Here is a 17,141-nt window from a genome sequence, read left to right on the forward strand (position 1 = left end):
ATACGAGTGGAATAGGAAAGGAAATGACTAGTAATTGTACAACACACCACATGATGGCTTGTGGAGTATGTATGTAGATGTAGATGTAGGATGTGGACAGAGAGAGGGGGAAGGAGGAGATGGACTAATAGAAAATTGGAATAACTTCATAACTGGACAACACCAGGCACTCAGGTAGTTGTGGATGAACTTATGAATGTGTTATCTTTTTGTAAATGCCTGATTGTCTTTACTGGCTACCTCAAACTACCAACCCATTAGACATCCATTGGTGATGAGTCTGGTGCTTATGTGTAGCAGCTGTCCTAAATTCGGAAAACTTCATAACTTTTATGTGGGATATATTTTACCATTTCTAATTTGTGTGTACAGTGATAACTTCCAGTAAACTACAATGACTGGATCACAAACTGCCAGGGGTCACATGCTGCCTCCTCTCTTCTTTCTCTTTTGATGCAAAACAAGAGGAAAGTGCAGAATAGCACAAGCTTAGTGGCCTTCCGCAGCATACAATATACCAGGCGAATCATAACACTCTTTCTTATCTTCATGGATAGCAGTGTATATTTTTAAATTGTGAAGGAAGTTGTTCCGTCAGAGCCACAAACTCTGTCCTATGAAGACATTGTTAGCAAGCTGGATGACTTCTTCGATGCTGAGATTCATATAGCTGCTGCTCATTTCAAATATTTTCATATACATCTCATAATAAGCAATCTTCCAAGAAACGTATTGCTTAACTCAAGAACATGAAAAGGAACTGTAAATTTATCTGTTCTCCTGGAGCCTCATTCCAAGAGAAAATGGTTCATGTGCCACCATTGAAAACCTTACTGATAACGGAATATGGGTGGAGATTCTAAAAAATCGAAGCCTTTGTCTCAATTATGTGCTTAAAGTAAATGAAGCTCAGGAAGTTCAAGACTTTGCTAAACTTGACCTTAATGTGCATATTGTTGCAACACTGACCTCAGAGAGCTTGCAGTAGCACCAGTTTCGCATGGTGTGGGACAACTGCCGCCACAAGCATACACTAATGTGAAAAAAGTCATGAGACAGCAAGATGCGCATATACAGATGGCGGTAGCATCACGTGCGTAAGGTATAAATGGACGGTGCATTGGCGGAGCTGTTATTTGTACTCAGGTGATTCATTTGAAAAGGTTTCCGACGTGATTGTGGCCATACGACGGGAATTAACAGACTTTGAACGTGGAATGGTATTTGGACATAGGCACATGGGGCATTCCATTTCGGAATGGTTAGGGAATTCAATATTCCATGATTCACAGTGTCAAGAGTGTGCTGAGAATACCATATTTCTGGTATTATCTCTCACAACAGACAACACAATAGTCGACAGGCTTCACTTAGTGACTGAGAGCAGCAGTGTTTGCATAGAGCTGTCAGTCCTCATAATGATAAAACAATTAGGTGCTCTTCCAACAAAAGTAAGACCATCTGGGGTATAGTTAATGAACAAACTGGTAGAAAGTTAAGGATAGAGTCAAAAAGATTTATTCTGCAGGGCATGATCTGATACCCTGCTTCTTACTTCATAAGTGTTCAAATTACATCAGTGGACCCCTGTCAAATATCATAAATACCTCATTTCTAGAGAGAACATTTCCAAACCAGCTAAAACTTGCTTAAATTATACCTCTCTACAAGAAGGGAGAGAAAACGGGCATGACAAACTATAGGCCAATAGCTATACTATCTGCCTTCTCAAAAATATTTGAATACTCTATGTTAACTAGATTAGAAATATGTTTAAATTCTAACAACATAATCATATCTTCCCAATATGGATTTTGGAAAAATAGATCCACTACACATGCTCTGTATGCATTTCTAGAAAAGTGCTCAAGTTTCGTTGACCATAAACAACCTGCTGTCAGTATATTTCTTGATCAGTCCAAGGCCTTTGACATGGTCGACCACAAGGTACTGCTTATGAAACTCCATAAGTATGGGATTAGAGGTGTAGCCCACACTTGCTTCCATAGCTACCTTAGTCAAAGAAAGCAATATGTAGAAATAAGAAAATCAGAGACATTCAGGCACTGCAGGTCAGATATACTACATACCACAAATGGCGTCCCTCAGGGATCTGTCCTTCGCCCTGTTCTTTTCATATTGTTCATAAATAATCTCCCAGAGAACACATACCAAATGCCAGCTCCTTTCTGTATGCAGATGACACAAATATCCTGATAACCAGTAGAGGTGACAAATTGCAAGATGCAGTTAATGAAACTACTTGTCATTTACAATCGTGGTTTGAAGCAAATAGACTACTCATAAATACTCAAAAAACTGTAAGTATGAACTTCCATACTAGACAAAATCTAACCCCTTCAATGCGGTTATAGTTATCAGCAAAGATGACATTACGAACAGGCAGGACACCAAATTTCTTGGACTTACCATCAGTAACACACTAAATTGGAAACCACATATTGAGGCATTGTCACAAATGCTTAGTAAAACCTGCTATCTATTACGATCATTAAAAGACACAGCCAGTGTAGATACCTTGAAGCTGGTGTACCATGCCCTGTTTGAGTCTGTCTTGAGCTATGGCCTAATCTTCTGGGGAAAGAGCTTTGATTCTCTCACAATGTTTTTGTGTAATAAGTTCTTGTGTACTACTAATGTACTATGTGTATGTAATTTGTTTTGCTGTTTGTATATGTTTGTCCAGTTATTATATGTATGTATTGTTGTGTGTTACGTGTAATCAAATGACAAATCCTATATCACATGTGTGATCTATTGGATGCTAAATAAATAAATAAATAAAAGTAGTAAGAATAATGAAATGTAAAAAAAGAACTGAACACTGTAAACCACTATTTCAACAACTAAAAATCCTGCCACTGCCATGCCTGTATATATTGGAACTAGCTTGTTTTACAGTACAGAACTTGGATGCCCTCGACAAAAATTCAGACCGTCACACACATGACACCAGAAACAAAACACAGTTACAAATTGAAGCCCACAACACAAAATTACATGCGAATGGGGTTAAATGTATGGGCATTAAAATATACAACCACCTCCCAACAGACATAAAAACAAGCAAAAACCCAAAAATAATGAGAATTAAATTAAAGGAATTGCTACTAAATCACTGTTTCTATTCCGTACATGAATTTCTTCAAACATAATTTTAATTACTTGCAATAAGCTGTTGATTCAGTTGTAGATGTTTCTACTTAGTAAGATAATTTAATTATTGTATCTTATCTATATTCTGTATGTATCTCATATATGTATTCTGCTATGTGAACTATGTACCACAATATTTTAATTACTTGTAATAAGCTGTATATTCACTTGTAGATATTTCTACTTAGTCAGGTAATTTAATTATTGTTTGTTACTCATATTCTTTCTGTATCTCTTATATGTATTCTGCTATGTACAGTATGCACCACCGTCATCTCTCACCACACACCACCTTTTTTATATTTTGTCTATATATCCTATATGTATTCTGCTATGTGAGTTATGTGCCACTGCTGTCATCTCTCGTCATATACCAACTTAACATAATTTTTCAAATTGACTTGTCCTATATCATGATGTGCTTTGCTGTACAAATTGTATGATCTACAGGACCAATAATAAATCAAATCAAATCAAGTCCTAAAAGACACGCACAATGAGTGAAATAACTGCAGAAATCAGTGTGGGACATACGACGAACGTATCCATTAGGACAATGTGGTGAAATTTGGTGCTTATGGCACGTGACAGCAGATGACCAATGCAAGCGCCTCTGCTAACAGCATGACATCACCTGCAGCACCTCTCCTAGATTAGTAACCATGGCGGTTGGATCTTAGATGACTGGAAAACTTTGGCCTGGTCAGACGAGTCCTGATTTCAATTGGTAAGAGATGAGTGATGCGGACCTCATGAAGCCATTGACTCAAGACTCAGATTCTCACCAAGGTACTTTGCAAGCTGGAAGTGGCTCCATAATGGTGCGGGTTGTGTTTACATGGAATGGACTGGGTCCTCTGGTCAAATTGAACTGATCATTGATCGCAAATGGTTATGTTCGGCTAATTGGAGACCATTTGCAGCCATTCATGGACTTCACGTTCTCAAACAAGAATGAAATTTTTATGTATTGCTATTACATTAGGCCATAATTGTTCACGATTTGTCTGAAGAACATTATGGACAATTGAAGCAAATGGTTTGGTCACCCAGATCGCCCAGTATGAATCCCATTGAACACTTATGAGACATAGACGAGAAGTCAGTTCGTGCACAAAATCCTGCACTGGCAACACTTTCGCGATTATGGACGGCTATAGAGGCAGCATGGCTCAGCAATTCTGCAGGGAACTTCCAGCGTCTGGTTTAGTTAATGCCACACCGAGTTGTTGCATTGCTCTAGGCAAAAGAGGTCCCACGTGATATTAGGATCTATCCCATAATTTCTGTTACCTCAGTGTAATTACAGCGCTAAGTGTCTAACCGCTTCCTCGGCGAATTTAAATCTACCGAAGTCTTGTGTTAAATGTTTTGTTATGTATGACCGCAAAAAAACTGCGTTCTTCGCCACGCGGAATGCCGGCATTGCCATAAATCAGGACAGACACAGCAAATGTGCGTGCAGAGGAGATGTAAGGTAAACTATGTTCCACATAAATCTCTACTCGAGAAAATGGAAATAAATATCGCCTCTCATTCTGAGTTTCTACCCATTCCTCCTGGAAATCCACGCAGGAATTGTGGACGAAAGTGACAAATTCGTACAATGAAATGCACAGTGCATAACTTGCATCTAACGAGCTCTCCGCTAATAGATATAAAGACTTCGTCAGTCACAATTCAATTTTCCTTAAATCAGAACAGACGGGCACATTCAGAGGGCCTACCGCAATCTGTTCATCTCTCTGCAGGTTTTCCATCTATCTGTACGATTTCAGATACTGATGCTTCAGTCACACAGTGTGACTCACATATTAATTAAAATACTCATGAGCAACTCGGACACCCTCTACTACGAAAACTATGCTTGCACCTCAAGACCTACAACTACGAAAGCATCTATGTTCTTGTAACGTTACCTTTGCAAGCAAACTGTAGACATATCAGCTGTGTGAAAAATGAAGACATTTGTTTGACGGTACACTGAGACATGCGCAAGATTTTTATTCGCACATTAGTTGCTTCTGAACTCAGCAGGTTAGAACAAATCGGAATTTTGAAACTTGTTTCTGTAAATCAAAGGGCATTTCCTCTTGTGATCACAAGAAAAGCGAACGGGAAGATGAGACTTTGTGCCGACTTTAAACTTACACTTAACGCTCAAACTGGTTTTCTCCCGCTTCCACATACTGACGAGCTTATGGATCGCCTAGCAGGTGGACGCTTCTTTTCAAAAATTAATCTAGCCGATGCTTATCTGCCTGCAACTTCTCTTGAATGAGGAAACAAAAATTTATGGTGGTTAACACACGTCAGCTTGTACAAATACCTACGCCTTCCCTTCGGAAGCGCCTCTGCTCTGCGTTATTTTAACGCTTTCTTGAACAAGTGACGCCGAAAGCTTCGTCCTCTTCACATTATTTAGATGATGTCATTGTGTCCAAACATCGAAACAGCGTTTCAAAAATTTGGAGCCTTCTTTTTTCAACTTTTAACTGATACAGGGCTCAATGTAATTTACATAAATGTTCGTTTTTCAATAATGAAACTGAATTTTTGAAAGATTTCTTGAAGCTTTCAGCAGCCATTCTCTTTATTTCATGTTCGATTGTACAATTTCGGTCTTAGGCTATTTTCAAGTATTTAATGGGTGATTTTGTAGTAGTAGTTATGTCAAACAAATAAATAAACATGTGCGTCGTTGCTCCTATGACATCACGTTATGCTCATAAAATAAATCCGAGATGCTCACGCTATTTTAGGAACACGTTGCTTTCGAACAGTTGTTGCAAAGCTCTTATATTTCGGACGTCTCGTTGATGCCCTGGACCATACGAAGGTTATCCTCTCCTACGAATCTATGATAACTCCAAGCCTTTCTTTGCAAAATGACATATTACATCAAACTCGTTCTGAAGAAAGAGCAAATAGCCCCTCCTCTGTCGTAAAAATATTCCTTTTAATTGGACTGGAGAATGCGAACAATCTTTTCAGAAACTAAAACGTGCGTTGCTTATTCATCTATCTCTTATGCATTTCAATCTGCAGAAACCTGAAATGCTTGTAGTTAACGCATCATCATGTAGAAGTCCGCGGCTCGTGGTCTTGCGGTAGCGTTCTCTCTTCCCGCGCACGGGGTCGCGGGTTCGATTCCCGGCGGGGTCAGGGATTTTCTCTGCCTCGAGATGACTGGGTGTTGTGTGTCTTTCATCATCATTTCATCCTCATTCACTTGAAAGTTGCCGTAGTGACGTTAAAGAACTTGTGGAGCGGCGGCCGAACCGCCCCCCGAGGGGTCTCCCGGTCACCAATGCCATACGCACATTATTATTATCACATAGAATAGGGGCAGTTTTATCTCGCAAGCTTGTAAACATTGAACGTCCTGTAGCATTTGCATCTAAGCTGTCGAACAAGTCCCAAGTCAGCCACATACTGGTGGGAAAGGAAGCTTTAGGCATAATAGACGATATCATAAAATTTCATCATTATCTGCTTAGTATAAAATGTTTTCTTGTGACTGATCATAAACTGCTGAATGCTATCTTTCATCCGGCGATAGATGCACCTGATCTTAAAGCACATAAGCTGCAACGTTGGTCTCTACTTTTTTCCAATGATCAATAAGAAATTATAGATCGCCCTTCGGCACAGCATGCAATTGAAGACACACTGTCTCGCTTACGTATGGGAAATGATACAGATTTTCATGCATCCAAAGCTTCTTGTTTTCAAATTGATCATTCTTATACCCAAGCACTTCAAGCTTTTCACATTGATTCTCAGGGGATCGCACAGGCTAGCGAACTGGATCAGTCACTACGATTGCTCAAGTAGTACATTCGGATAGGTTGAGTTCATAATCCGAAAACAATATCAGATGCAGTTGTTCAGAAATACTGACCGCAACGCAACAGCCTTTCTATTCAGTATGGTGTAATTTTATTGCATTCTCCTAATGTACAAACACAAGTCCTGATTGTCACATGTTTCCAGCAACATTAGTTGGAACTATCACATCGAGGGCACTGGAAAATCAATGAGAAATAAGCAGCTAGCGAGCCAGCATTTTTCGTGGCTCGGGCTTGATAAATTAATAGAAGATATGGCTGCCTGTTGCTGAGCATGAGCGGATAACCAGGACCTGCTGCGTCAGGTATTTTTGAGCTGACCTCAACCTAATGATCCTTCGCAACGTATTGATTTTACTGATCCTATCTGGAACACAGGATGGCTCTTTAGCGTCGGTGTGTACAGCAAATGTTGTCATTCCAGAAGTAGCGCTATCACTATCAAAGCAGTCGTTTTGGTCTCTTGCTTAGAATGTTTGCGACAAGCATTTCTTTTCGAAAATTGTCTTCGTCGGAAATTCACCAATTTTGCCAACAAAATGAAATTCAGTATATCCGAACAGCACCATTCTCTCCTCAGTCGAACGGTGAAGCCGAACATTCCCTTCATTCTTTCAAGGCTCAGACGTTCGCACTTCATGTTCGCACTCCAGGGAAAATGCTTTATAGTAGTTTCTCAGCACCGGTAGCATTAAGCCTGTGCTAACAACACTTCGCCGGCAGAACTGTAACACGGTCGTTGCCACTGCGCTCTCCTACATCTCCTTTACCTTTGTCGTTTTGTTTCTGATGCTACGTTCACAACGAAGTTCTGACGAAAGACAAAGTTTTCTATTGAGTCTATAACAAGTCTCAATGCCAGTGTTATCGCCGCTTTAACCAACGAACAGTGCTAAAATCTGAACCATGCAGGTTTCCTCACACAACGTCATATCTTCGGACACACCACAACAATGGTCGCCATCGACTGACCTGTTACTGGACCTGGTGCAAGATTCAGATCCCTGTACCTCACTCGTGGGTCCCATTTCTCAGCTAGCATCTACTACTAAAGATTCCGTGACAACCGCAGCAACTGTGCCAGCTGCATAGCGGCCACTGTTCGACAATGTGACAGCTACGTACGACACAACACACCAGCCTCTATACTTACTGGATGCCATTACGGGTTCGACAACCGCATTTCATTTGATTTAGGATACTGCCTCCATGGTACTGTTTGCCATGGCTCCTGTACCACTGCCACGCATGACCTGTATATCACTTAGCAAACTCACCCCCAATCCACAGTAACACTGTTTCATTTGGAAAATCAGCCCTGTGATTTGCATCAGCAGAATGTGTGTTTGCATGGCTTGCAATTTTGGATGACAACACCAAGTTTATGATGTTGATCTGCCACCATCAGTGACATCACACTCACACCAATGGCACACAAAAAATATGGAACAGCCAGATCTGCATTGCTTCAATGCCTGTGTTGCACCCCAGAACAATACCTCAACAAGCAATCTATGATGAACAGCTAGCAGATAAAACACCATCTGAGCTGTGGTGTCAGCTTTGAACTTTATTGGACACAAATCTCATGTCGGATACCACACTATGGACAGTTTGGATTGTCAGACTGTTGCCTTGGCTACAGCTTGCTATGACTGCACATGAAGCAGAACCACTCGACAAGAAGCTCAGCCTCACAGATAGGACGTTCACCATCCTGCAACATCCCCAAACTTCAAACGTGGGCCAGTGCAGGCACATAGGCCCATGCTGAGATGTCAAGTCACCTTCACACCTACCACACACGATCCACATCTTTTGTGTTGGCCAAGCGGATGAATGTTCTCAAACTCAACTCGTGTGCAGATTTTCTCAAAGATACAGGACCAGGTGCAAGCACAGTTCTGAAAGACATGTCCACACTTCTCACCAACACAGCGGGGTACAACTTGGTGATGCGAACAATTCTCCAATCTCCGTGCATGGGACAGTACATGATGTCGCACAGCTCTGCGTCACCAACATCTGCAAACCAGTGGTGTGGACTAACTTCATCTGACACTTCCACCTCTCGCCGGACTTGGAATATACCATGCTTCTATGCCACACAACTCGTCATCACATCTTGGGACTTTTTACTCTAAAAAACTGCCACCTCTCCTGGCGCACACCTCTCCATGTTCCACTAGGCTGAGTGAGTGCAGTGTGCCCTGTCGTAATAATGTCGTATCACTCAGCACCATGTTGTCTACATTCACCGTACTTTTCCCGGTGCTAATTAGTATTCACTACCACATTGGTGACGTGCAACAATAGTACCGTCAGAACTTTCCGTTCTATTCACTAACAATGCAGCCATCTTACACTACACCTATTACAGCAACTGCTCAATGCGACTGCACTTCATGGATTCCATCGAGTTTTGTGCAAGCCTCACATCTGTGAATCCCTTCTCTTCGCTAATACATCTGGCTGTGCTCATTATACCCTCTAAGACAAAAAACGACGCAGCATGAAGGAATCATCCTAATGGGACGAAAATCAGTAGATGTGATGTATATGTACAAACAAACAAATGATTACAATTTCAGAAAAATTGGATGCTTTATTCAAGAGAAAGAGCTTCACAAATTGGGGAAGTCAATAATACGTTGGTCAACCTCTAGCCCTTAATCAAGCAGTTATTCAGTTTGGCATTGATTGATAGAGTTGCTGGATGTCCTCCTAAGGGATATCTCGCCAAATTAAGTCAAATTGGCGACTTAGATCGTCAAAATCTCAAGCTGGTTGGAGGGCTCCGCCCCTAATGCTTCAAACGTTCTCAGTTCTGAAGAGATCCGGCGACTTTGCTGCCCAAGATAGGTTTGACAAGCACGAAAACAAGCAGTAGAAACTCTCGATATGTGTGGGTTGGGATTATCTTATTGGTATGTAAGCCCAGGCTGGCTTGCCGTAAAGGGCAACAAAACGGGATGTGGAATATCATTGATATACCACTCTGCTGGAAGAGTGTCACTGATTACAACCAAGGGAACATTGCTATGAAAAGAAATGGCACCCTAGACTCACTCTTTGTTGCAAGCGTATGATGGGTGACACCCAAGTTGGTGTCCTACCGCTATGCAGGGTGCCTCGAGTCAGGTCTTTGGCCTTGAATCTCATTGATTGGAGTAGAACTGTCTTCAGGGATGTTTGAGCTCCGATGACCAACGAAGACGTGTCTGGAAACGCCCTTGACAGGAGTGGAAATCCAACCTGACCATCACCCGCCGTATAACCTGACAACCAAGAGTAATCGTCTGCAGTGCCATTTATTTTCATAGCAGAACCCCCTTAGTTATCATCTATGGCACCTTTACTGTACAGCAGTACCTCACTGATATTCTAAGCCCCATTTTGTTGCCGTTCATGAGAAGTCATCCTGGGCTTACACTTCAGCAAGACACTGTCCGTCTGCACACGGCGAGAGTTTCTACTACTTGTCTTTGTGCTTGCCAAATCCTATATTTTCGAGTAAGGTCGCTGGATCTCTCCCCAGTTGATAATGTTTCGAGCGTAATGAGTACCCCCCCCCCCCGTCCCCCTCAGCCAGCTTAGGATTTTGACGATCTAACACTCCAACTGGACAGAATTTGGCACGATATCCCTCGGAAAGACATCCAACAACTCTATCAATTAACGCCAGACCCAAAAGCTGCTTGAATAAGGGCCAGAGGTGGATCAACACATGATTGACTTGTTCCATTTGTGAAGCTCTTCTCTTGAATAAATCATCTAATTTGTCTGAAATTGTAATCATTTCTTTGTCTGTACGTCACATCTACCGATTTCTATCCATTCGAATATTCCTTCGTGGTGCGTCATTTTGTTTGTCTTAGAGTGTAAGAATGGAACATGTTACTTCCATTTTTAAATACTCGAGAGAATGAGATGTTAATCATTGAACAATGATTCGGACAACTGCAGTTATCTAAATCTTGGATATGACGAGATATCGCGAGAAACAATACTAAATGCTTTGTCTGAAAACTTTTTAGGAAGGATAGTTCGGAAGCTCTGTTGCAGCGGAAATATAATATTAGACGTAGTAGTAATAAACAGTCCTGATGCCATTGAGGGTGTCCGCACTGGAACTGGTATCAGTAACTGAGCGGCAGTTGTAGCAACAGTGATTACCAAATTATAAAGGGCATCCGTGGTCGAGGGGTGCCCTCCTCCCGCCGGTCACAGAACTCAGATATTTGAGAATCATGAAACTTCCTGGCAGATTAAAACTGTGTGCCCGACCGAGACTCGAACTCGGGACCTTTGCCTGTCGCGGGCAAGTGCTCTACCATCTGAGCTACCGAAGCACGACTCACGCCCGGTCCTCACAGCTTCACTTCTGCCAGTATCTCGTCTCCTACCTTCCAAACTTTACAGCAGTTCTCCTGCGAACCTTGCAGAACTACGTCTGTTTGGAAGGTAGCAGACGAGATACTGGCAGAAGTGAAGCTGTGAGGACCGGGCGTGAGTCGTGCTTCGGTCACTCAGATGGTAGAGCACTTGCCCGCGAAAGGCAAAGGTCCCGAGTTCGAGTCTTGGTCGGGCACACAGTTTTAATCTGCCAGGAAGTTTCATATCAGCGCACACTCCGCTGCAGAGTGAAAATCTCATTTGAGAATCATGTTTATGAAGGATGTGTGTGGAACGGTCCTGGCAAACTATTGACGGATACTACAGGTTGTACCTGTGATGTTGTGCCAGACCTTTCTCTGTGACTTGAACTAGTTGCAACATGTGAAATACCTGAACCTCTGCATGGCTTCAAAATGCAGTCACGTGGCACAGGTCCTTCCCCTACCAGCCGCTATTGGTCACAGAATTCAAGCGGTCTTCGGTTATTTTCTATGCACAGGACACAAATTTAAAGTACATTATGACACTCTCACCTTCCCCTTACAAAATGGAGGGTTGGGACTGGTTAACGCCTGAGAACAGGCAGCTGCCCTTTATATGAGCAGTATGTGGAAACGGTGGACCAGTCAACATCCCTCCCTCACAGGTCGTCTACTGGAGGCCCTGATGCTGATCTCTCATGTCCCGCCAGTGTTGATGGTGCACATCGCGACACAGCTCTCACATGTATCGACATGCAGTCTGGAATACAGCTATGTGATCTAGGATCTCCCCACAACGCGCCTGCTGCAGGTGAAAGATTTTTACATCACCCTTCTGTGGGCGGTTCTGAGTAACAAGGTAGAAACCAACTACCCAACTGTCGATTGGCCAGAAGTGTGAAAAACATCACCACTTTCTGCCGACCACGACGTGCGCGACGTGGCATCAAGTCACCAACAACAAATATGCAACAAGACACTGGCTCCACGCTATCAGATTAACGGACTGCCCACTTTGCCCCGACTGTCGCCTCCGAACGCCGATGAACGTCGCTTCATGTGCGTGTCGTCCAGCGACTGACACAGAACATCTCAACTTGTTACCTCCATGTCCCACCCAACGTGATTGACCCTCGGTCCCTTCTGTGTCCAGATGACTATTACTTTCCCCTCGCCCAAATATCATGCACTTACATCGTTCAAGGGAATGGCAATCGACTAAATCTTTGGTGAAGGGGAGAAAGTGGAGCTCGATCAGTGGTGCTACCCGTAAAACGTTCACAATGCTCTAGAACGTACACCGAGGAACCATATGCTCTTTGCGAATTATTTATGCAGTGATTTCGAAACCCCTCCCCCCTTCGGTAGATAGGAACTGACAGACTGAATGTACTGTATCGCTCAACATCACATCAGAGACAGAATGACATGAATTGCAAATAGTGTGAAAGGAAAGCGATTGGCTGCTACAAGGAATGCTGCATTCATTGAAGCATTAGCAATGCAGCAATAGTCTGTTGTTGATATTTTAGACAGCACTATTGGAAACAGAAAAAGCCAGTAGCAGTGGACAAGAAAACTCCACTTGCACCACTTCATGCAGAAAGATTCCTTTTAGCTGAAGTCGCACAAGCAGTATGTTGTTGTTGTTGTGGTATTCAGTCCTGAGACTGATTTGATGCAGCTCTCCATGCTACTCTATCCTGTGCAAGCTTCTTCATCTCCCAGTACATACTGCAACCTCCATCATTCTGAATCTGCTTAGTGTACTCATCTCTTGGTCTCCCTCTACGATTTTTACCCTCCACGCTGCTTCCAGTACTAAATTGGTGATCCCTTGTTGCCTCAGGACATGTCCTACCAACCGATCCCTTCTTCTAGTCAAGTTGTGCCACAAACTCCTCTTCTCCCCAATTCTATTCAATACTTCCTCATTAGTTATGTGATCTACCCATCTTATCTTCAGCATTCTTGTGTAGCACCACATTTCGAAAGCTTCTATTCTCTTTTTGTCTAAATTATTTATCGTCCATGTTTCACTTCCATACATGGCTACACTCCATACAAATACTTTCAGAAACGACTTCCTAACACTTAAATCAATACTCGATGTTAACAAATTTCTCTTCTTCAGAAACGCTTTCCTTGCCATTGCCAGTCTACGTTTTATATCCGCTCTACTTCGACCATCATCAGTTATTTTGCTCCCCAAATAGCAAAACTCCTTTACTACTTTAAGTGTCTCATTTCCTAATCTAATTCCCTCAGCATCACCCGACTTAATTCGACTACATTCCATTATCCTTGTTTTGCTTTTGTTGATGTTCATCTTATATCCTCCTTTCAAGACACTGTCCATTCCATTCAACTGCTCTTCCAAGTCCTTTGCTGTTTCTGACAGAATTACAATGTCATCAGCGAACCTAAAAGTTTTTATTTCTTCTCCATGGATTTTAATACCTACTCGTTCAGACAGTTGATGCAAAAGTTCGTGAAAATCGACGTTTCTCAATGTCGGAGTTGTCTACTGGTTTTCCACAGATTTCTAAGACTCTCTTGTACGAGATAGTGACAGCAAGATTGGGTTACCGTAAGTTCTATGCACGATGGGTGCCCAAAATTCTTACCGACCACCACAAAACTCAAAGAATGGCCTCTGCATTAGACTTTCTGTCACGTTATGAGGACGAAGGAGAACCATTGTTAAACAGAATCGTGACCGGTGACGAAACCTGGATTAAGTACGTGAACCCTGAGACAAAAGAACAATCAAAGATGTGGGCACATTCAAATTCGCCTACCAAACCAAGAAAAGCCTCGCAAGATTTTTCTGCCAGAAAACTGATGGCAACGGTGTTTTGGGATGCCAAAGGGGTGTTGTTGGTTGAATTCATGGAATGTGGTACGGCCATTAATCAAGACGTGTACTGTGAAACAATAAAAAAGTTACGACGGGCTATACAGAACAAACGCCGTGGTATGCTGACTTCCGGTATCGTTTTTTTGCACGATAACGCCCGTCCTCACTCTGCTCGCAGAACAACGGCCCTTCTTGAGTCCTTCAAGTGGGACGTTATCAACCATCCACCTTACAGCCCAGATTATCACCTCTTCATGCATTTGAAGAAATGGCTCGGGTCACAGCGGTTTGATGACGACGAAGAGCTCAAAGATGCGGTCACAGGCTGGCTCCAGGCACAAGCGGGTGATTTTTATGCAGAAGGAATTTCAAAGCTTGTGAAGAGATACGATAAGTGCCTCAATCGCTATGGAGACTATGTAGAAAAATAGTGCAAAAATGTAGTTGTAAGATGTATATATTAAAATATTTTTATTTAACTTGGTGTATTTTTTTAAATCAACCGGAGGTTACTTTCTGAACGGCCCTCGTACAATGTCATCAGCGAACCTAAAAGTTTTTATTTCTTCTCCATGGATTTTAATACCTACTCCGAACTTTTCTTTTGTTTCCTTTACTGCTTGCTCAGTATACAGATTGAATAGCATCGGGGAGAGGCTACAACCGTGTCTCACTCCCTTCCCAACCACTACTTCCCTTTCATGCCCCTCGACTCTTATGACTGCCATTTTGTTTCTGTACAAATTGTAAATAGCCTTTCGCTCCATGTATTTTACCCCTGCCACCTTTAGAATTTGAAAGAGAATATTCCAGTCAACATTGTCAAAAGCTTTCTCTAAGTCTACAAATGCTAGAAACGTAGGTTTGCCTTTCCTTAATCTTTCTTCTAAGATAAGTCGTAAGGTCAGTATTGCCTCACGTGTTCCAACATTTCTACGGAATCCAAACTGATCTTCCCCGAGGTCAGCTTCTACCAGTTTTTCCATTCGTCTGTAAAGAATTCGCTTTAGACAAGCAGTATACATAACTATTTTAGTTTATGTTTTGAATCATATTTTTATTGTAATATTCTGTTTTGTAGCATTTTCATTTGTACTCAGTTACTAATCATAATCATGTAAATAAAAAAAATTATAGGCACGTGAAGCCTATCACCTTGGGAGAATTTCTTGGAAAAGTTAGGGGCAGCGCCTGAAGAGGGATAATTCATTTCATTTTTTTTTTCTTTTTTGTGGTACGGTTGAAGTGGCGTCGCCAGGTAGCGGTAGATTTGAATTTCGTTTCTTTATTTTGGGATTTCAGCTTAGTTAGATAAAGAGATAGCTCCACAAACCCCTAAAAAAAGGTAGTATTTTTGTTTAGTAATAAAAACATGCTTGGTCAGGGGTTCGAACCCGTCACCACTTAAATTTTAAATAAAAATCACCTTTCGCGGCCGAAGACTTCTGGTAGAAGAAGTCGCCCTCATTTGTCGACAGCCTTGTCAAAAAGGGCAGAAGAGCAGACAGAGATTTAGGGCATTCGCTTGCCCTTGCTGCGGCAAACTGTCTCTAAAGGTGGAAGAATCAGTAATGATCAACCGCATGAGGATGCAGAAGCCAATGGAAACCACTGAATTAAAAACACATAATGTGTATTCAGAGAACATGTGACCTGTAATTGAAAAAAGTGTCGTGATAATCTCTCCATTGGCAAAAGATTCCAGAATAGTCACCCATTTGGATCTCTGGAAGGAGACTGCCAAGGGGGAGGTCACCGCGAGAAAAAGATTGAGTAACAAACGAAAGGATAGCATTCTACGAATGGGGCGTCGGATATCAGAGGCGTGAATGTGGCAGCGAAGTTAGAAAATCTGAAAATCTACGAGGGTTGCCCAGAAAGTAATGCACTGCATTCTCTTTCTTCAACAATTCTTTGTTGAACATAATGAGAATTACACATACGAAAGAATGGTGTTTTATCTACACACCCTATTTTTCCACGTAATCTCCATCCCGTTGTACGGCCTTCCTCCAGCGTGAATCAAGGGCGTGTACGCCCTGTCGGTACAATCCTTGTCCTGGTGCTGGAGCCAGTGCTTCACTGTTTGAATCACCTCTTCATCGTCCTCAAAATATCTTCCACGAATGGCATCCTTTAATCTGTCGTCGTGAGTGACATCAGCTCGCTGCAGCATGTCAGGTGTGACAGCCGTGGATGGTCTCCGCGACCGCTGCAAATCGTGGAGCTCCACCGAACCGCCTTCTGATGACCTCACCCTCCGTGCCCAGCGACTAACTGTGCTTCTGTCGATAGCAGATGCTCCATGGACTTTGCACAAGGGTTTGTGAACATTCACTGCAGTTTCTTTCTCTGCAGTGAGAAATTCAATGACGGCACGTTGCTTGTAGCTTACATCACTTACAGACAACCACTTTGAAACTGTGCTGCAGCTACACTTTCTGTCGAAAGTGACGGAAACTTGGCGCGCTCACTCACTTCAAATAATACATACGTAATATTTCGCATTCGCAGCATCGTTTTTGGCTGAAAAAAAAAAGAAAAAAAGCCGCAGTGCATTACTTTCTGGGCAACCTTCGTAGATATAGTGGGAGTCAGTGAAGTGAAATGGAAAGAAGACAAGGATTTCTGGTCAGGTGAGTATAGCGTAACATCAACAGCAGCAGAAAATGATATAATGGGAGTAGGATTCATCATGAATAGGAACGTAGGGCAGGGACTTGGTTACTGTGAACAGTTCAACGATAAGGCTGCTCCCATCAGGATCGACAGCAAACTAACACCGACAACGGTAGTTCAGGTATACATGCCGACGTCGCAAGCTAAAGATGAAGAGGTAGAGATAGTATGAAAGGATATTGAATGGGTAATGCA

This window comes from Schistocerca nitens, chromosome 4 (assembly GCF_023898315.1).
Source record: "Schistocerca nitens isolate TAMUIC-IGC-003100 chromosome 4, iqSchNite1.1, whole genome shotgun sequence".
In the NCBI taxonomy this organism is placed as follows: Eukaryota; Metazoa; Arthropoda; class Insecta; order Orthoptera; family Acrididae; genus Schistocerca; species Schistocerca nitens.